The following is a 6,462-nucleotide window of genomic DNA, read 5'->3' as shown; positions in this document are numbered from 1 at the left end:
TTCACTCAGAGGGTGGTGAATCTTTGGGATTCTCTACTCCAGAGGGCTGTGGAGGCTCAGTCATTGAGTATGTTCAAAGTAGAAGTCAATAGATTTCTAGATACCAATGACATTAAGGAATAAGGGGATAATGCAGGAAGATGGCAGTGAGGTAGAAGATCAGCCTTGATCTAGTTCAATGGTGCAGCATGCCTGAATGGCCGAATGGCCTACTCCTGCTCCTATGTTCCTAAGCTCCTAAACGTCAATCCCTCTATAATAATGGCTAGGATACCATTTGCTTACCTAATTGCTTGCAGTAACTGCATGTTCAATTGCAGTGATTTGTTTTCAAAACCATCATGATCCTTCTGAATACCAGCATTTCTCAACCACTCAACCATTCAAAAAATTCTGCTTGTCTATTTTCCTAATAAAGTTAATAGTTTCACATTTTTCCAAATTATATTCTTGCCATTCACTTTACAGCTTACTTTCCCACCTAATTTTGTACCATCTGCAAATTTGAATGTCAAACTTCTTATAACCAGTTGGTAAAGGAGGAGATCAGAAATCAATGGTTACTCAGCTTTTGATTCATTCATAAAATGAGACATTAAAAATTACACTATCTCCAGCTCTACGATCAACCACCAGTGTCTCTTTATATGTCCACAAGTGATTGTCCAATGAGTGCCCCCCCACCTGTAAACACCTAACGTTATGTATACAATTAACTTGTTGCATTACATTTGGTTCCCTCATTTCATCTAATATTGATTGTAACTAGCTGAAACCCAAGCACTTGCAGCATTCAACTAGTGCAGCATGTTAACCCAAAAATAATGCCTTTACTCTTACTTTACGTTGTCTGTCCTTAACCAATCTTCTTTCCATGCAAATATGCATCCAAAATTAGCTATAGTCTACAAGGGATCATAGGCACCTCTCTGTTCCCCACAATTCTGTAAGCCGTTGTCATTCCTTCCTCTGTCTAGTTTCTGATGTTGTCCACTGATCCAGTTCTTCTCTGACCTGGCCTGTTCTTTCCTGATGTTTCAGCTTCTATTATCACCAAAACTAGTCTCTCATCCCACATTCACCAGTAGACATACTTTCTCAATTTCTGCTAAAGTTCACTACGTCTAAAAATCCATAAGCTGCTGGGACTCCAATTTTCTTGTAGGCAAATCCAATCCATTGGTTCCTCTTTCTGTCCAGTTGATTCTAAGAACTTTTCGCCATAGCCGCACTTTAAAAGCTGTAATCCTGTTCTCATCAGCCTTTTTGAGGGTCCAGCTCTCACACCCATGCAGTGCAATGCTCCACACCAGGGATTTTGCAAGTTGTTTTTTTTTAGATCAGGCCGATGTTGGATGCCCTCCAGAATTCATTCAGCTGACAAGTTCTAGGGTCTATTATTATTAGCTATCCCTCACTAGTGAGGATGATTGTATTCCACGAGTCCAAAGATGGCTGTTGAGAACGATTCAGGATCTGCAGATTTTATGGCACGTATTTGTTGTCTGATTCTGTGTTATGTGTTCAGGTCGTGGCATTTTCGTTTCAGCGCATTTGCTTTTCCTCTGCACTTTGTTGTCTTTGGGTCTGAAAATGCTTCCCACAGTCACTCCCGCCATCTTGTTCAATCCAGTTTGATGGTCTTACAGGAATTGATATCCATGTTGCATTTCTTCATGTTGGCTTTCAGCACATCCTTGAAGCACTTCTTCTGTCCTTCTCTAGTGCATCTGCCCTAACTGAGCTGGGGGAGGAAGACCTGCTTTGGGACCCTGGTGCCTGACATCTGAACTATATGATCAACCCAACGAAGCTGATGGCAGATGATCATGGCCTCCATGCTTGTGAGAGGGCACTGAGGTTGGTATGTCTGTCCTCCCACTTAATATGTAAGATCTCCTGCCAGCAGCGTTGATGGTATGGCTTCAGTGCTTTGAGGTGCCTCCTATGTGTTATCAATGTTTCAGCCCTGTGCAGTAAGGTAGGGATCATGGCCTCATAGTAGGCCATGAATTTGGTTTCAGTTTTAATGTCATGATCTTCAAACGCTTGCTTCCTCAGGTAGCCAAAAGCTGCACCAGCAGATTTCAGGTTATGCTGGATTTCTTTGTCAATGTCAGCCTTCTGTGAAAGATAGCTTTCTAGGTACTGGAAGTGTTCCACATTTTCCAGGCACTCACCATGAATTCTAATCAATGGGGCTGGGGTGTGTGCATTTGGGGCTTGCTGATGCAAGAATTTGGTCTTCTGAATGTTGAGGGTAAGTCCCATCTTCTTGAATGCCTCAGTAAATATGTTGACGATTCTCTGGAGATCGGTTTCCAACACAGCACGTACTGCAGCATCATCAGCATACTGGAGCTCAATGACTGAGGTCAGGGTGGTCTTGGTTTTTGATTAGAGTCATTTGAGACTAAATAGTTATTTGATAAATAACCTGCACTCCACATGGAGCTTGTCTTAGTCAGATGGAGCATGGCAACAAGGAAGATCAAAAAAAGAAAAACAAAAAACCTGGAAAAACTCAGCAGGTCCGGCAGCATCTGCGGAGAGGAACACAGTTAAAGTTTCGATTCCAAATGACCCTTCAACAGAACTAAGTAAAAATAGAAAAGAGGTGAAATATAAACTGGTTTAAGTGGCGGGGGTGGGGGTGGGGGGGTGTGGGGGTGTAGAGCTGGATAGAAGGCCAGTGTTAAGTGGAGATAACCAAAAGATGTCACAGACAAAAGGACAAAGAGGTGTTGAAGGTGGTGATATTATCTGAGGAATGTGCTAATTAAGGGTAGAAAGCAGGACAAGCAAGGTACAGATAGCCTTAGTGGGGGTGGGGTGGGGTAGGGGGAAGGAATCAATTCCTTCGATTCCTTTTTCGATTCCTTCCCCCCACCCCACCCCCACTAGGGCTATCTGTACCTTGCTTGTCCTGCTTTCTACCCTTAATTAGCACATTCCTCAGATAATATCACCACCTTCAACACCTCTTTGTCCTTTTGTCTGTGACATCTTTTGGTTATCTCCACCTATTACTGGCCCTCTATCCAGCTCTACAACCCCAACCCCCCCCCCCCAACTTAAACCAGCTTATATTTCACCTCTTCTATTTTCACTTTGTTCTGTTGAAGGGTCATTCGGACTCGAAACGCTAACTGTGCTCCTCTCCATAGATGCTGCCAGACCTGTTGAGTTTTTCCAGGTATTATTGTTTTTGTTTTGGATTTCCAGCATCCGCAGATTTTTGCTTTTATTTTAGATCAAAAAAAGAGTTAGAGTGATGACACAACCTTGTTTTATTCCTGTCTTAACCTCAAAAAAGGTCTGTAATGGATCCATTCTTGAAGATCACTGCTCACATATCATCATGAAGCAGACAAAGGATGGTAACGGATTTTGGAAGACATCCATACTTCAGCAGAATCTTCCAGAGTGCTTCATGATTTATAGAGTCAAAGGCCTTTGTCAAGTCAAAGGATGCTATGTAGAGAGGGCAATGTTGTTGCAACATTTTTCTTGTACCTCATGAGCTGTAAAAATTATGTTGGCCATGCCTCTTGATGGCTTAAACCCAGATTGAGATTTGGGGAGTAGCTCTTTAGCAAGGGTAAAAAGTAAATTCAGAAGGGTTCTTGTACTTTCCTGGAATGGAAAGCAGAGAGATGCCTCTGTAATTTCCACAATTGGATTTGTCCTCTTTCTTGAAGATTGTCACAAATCATGGTGACCTTAAAATCATTCAGGATTTCCTCTTCATTCCAGATCTGTAGGATATGGGCTTGGAACTGAAATGTTAGTTCCTTTCCTCCATGCTTATAAGCTTGCAGCGGGAATTCCAATCTTCAATTGTGTGATGGCTTTCATCACCTCCATAGGTACTGGCAGAGTTCGAGCTTGTATCTAACTGGGTGTTGTGGGATGGAGTTGAAAACACTCTTGTCAACAATTGATTCATGATTGAAAAGGTCTTCAAAATGATCCCTCTAGTGGGTGGTGACAGCTTCCCTTTCCTTGATCAGATCTCCTCCATCCTTAGGCCTCGGAGGAGCAGTTCCTTTTGTACTTGGGCTATAGATGATCTTTGTCTAGAATCTAAGAAATTCTGGAATATCAAATCCAATGCACCCGCTACCCCCATAGCCACCTTTCTTGTAAACCCCAGGATGTAGGCCATCCTGTCCAGTGAACTTGTTAGTTTGTAGTCCCATAAATTTCTTGAGTACTTAAGTCTCTCATTTTCACTAGAACCTTGGTTCCCACTGCTTACAGAATGCTTTTTGTGTCTTCTACCTTGAGAGGTACAAAGCATTTGTCTAGTGTCTCTCCCACGTCAAACCATGGTTCTTTTGCTGGTTATCTTAAACCTGTGTTTTCTGTGGTTACCAACTCATCTGCCAGTGGAAACAGTTCCCCACTCATAGGTCAGGATTTTCCATGCCCGCTGGCATCGGGCATGTTCAGTGACGTGAGCAGACAATATGATGCGATTGGTTTCTCGATGGCGTGGAACAAGCTCGCGATCGTCTGCTCAGCCCGCCGATGGTGGGCCGCTTTCTCCACCATTGGATGTCAGAAACCTCCTTGTAATACATCAGCAGTTCATTATTAGGCCTGCCCGCCAGAATCGCCATACCTGGCCCCAGCTGGGTTGTCCGCTCACGTCGGCAGAAAAACATGTCGACGTGTTTCACAACAGCACATAAGCGAATGCACCTGGCGGGTTGCACTTCACTCGGGACTTCAAGGTTTGCTTGCCTACCTTGCTTTGGTCAGCACTTGCAGTCATCAGCGCCAGGCTTCACAGACAGAACCACATCACTATCAGGGGGGCATGGCGGGTCTCTACCTACTAGATCAGCCAATTGTGGGTGGCTTTTCAATGGCTGCTGGGCTAGGGCTTGCTTGGCAAAGGGGGCGAAGTAGCCTCAGGCAAGGAAAGAGGCTGCAGGACAAGAGCTGTACTGGGAAAGGAGGGTATCCCAGGGTGTGTGAGGGGGGCAGTTGTTGATCTGTGCAAGTGGCCTCAAAATGATGAGGGCTGAGGATGCAGTCTCCAGAGGAGATGAGGCCAGATGGACATGTGAGGGTATGTGTGTGAGAATGGGTGGTGATGTCCCTTGAGCTGGCAGTGAGTGAGATGCCAGTGAATGTGTGATGGGCTTGAGTGTGTGAGTTTAGAGTGATGATATGGTTGCCATACCCTGGCTGCTTGGATGAGATCATTCATTCTCTATTTGCATTGGATGGCCCACCTCTTCTGTGCAGCTTTGGTACTGATCACCACTGCCACCGCCTTCCAAGCCAGGCTGATCACATTGCTGCCCATCCTGCGGCCAGAGTGGGGGTAGAGGAGACCACAGCAGGCCTCCACAGCATCCAAAAGGCGTTCCAGTCACATATCACTGAACCTGGGGCTGCAGTCCCTTTTTGCCTTTCATGAACATCTTTCCTGCAGTGGTCATGGGATAGAAGCACTGAGATGTGTGCATGTGGCTGGATTTTATATATGGCGCCCAACTTGATGAAGCAGCAAGGTGATGGCGTGGCGGGCAATTGTGAGCTCGCCCACCAACGAAACGGTATGTTTCCCGGGAATGCAGCGGGTTTGGGACGATACGGTGTGAAAACCTCCCATTACAGCCGCCGGGTAAAACATCGCTTTACCCGCCTGCTACAGCACTTAGTGCAAATATGGGACAATTCCACCCATAATTTTGAAAACCTATTAAATCTCCCTTATCCCCTCTGCTCCAAGGAGAACAATTCTAGCGTCCTTCACCATTCCACATAACTGAAACCCTTCATGCCTGGTCACTTCTGGGAAATTTCCTCTACACCCACTCCTTGAATCCTATTTATTTATTCTGCTTATAGGAAATATTGCAGAAAACTACAAATGTGAGAAAAAACCTGAACTATAACCATAATAAGGATTATAAATGTGGTTTTTATTTGGCACGTGAATACATACGTGTCATTTTGATTTATACAAAGATATGTATTATTGAGTGGTGGAAGGCAAATGTCCAAATTTCAGAGTTAATAAAATAAACTACTTTCAGTTTATTTGAAGCAGCAGAGTTATTTCAAAATAAATGTTCAAGAAAAACAAAATCCCAACAGGAAAATTAAATAAAATCAAACCTCTGATCTCCCACAAGCTCCAAATGCCGTTGTGTCTGCCACTGCTCTAGATTTATTCTGAACGAGATGATCTTTGGTGACTACCGGAAGCATGAGGCAGTTGGGCTGTAAGCACAACAGAAAAATTGAACAGTCACAGAGCGTCAAGAACATCGAATGGAAAGAAAGGCAAAATGGTTCAGATGATGAAATGAAGACAATTACACATTGGAGTTTTCAGAAAACCATGTAGAAATTACAACCCAGAAGCAAGAAATTTGGGGCATTCATTCTGTATTAAAGAACTTGCATTTATATAGCACCTTTCACAGCTTCACAGCATTC

Source organism: Carcharodon carcharias, chromosome 6 (genome assembly GCF_017639515.1).
Source record: "Carcharodon carcharias isolate sCarCar2 chromosome 6, sCarCar2.pri, whole genome shotgun sequence".
Classification (NCBI taxonomy): domain Eukaryota; kingdom Metazoa; phylum Chordata; class Chondrichthyes; order Lamniformes; family Lamnidae; genus Carcharodon; species Carcharodon carcharias.
This window is presented reverse-complemented; position numbering follows the sequence as displayed.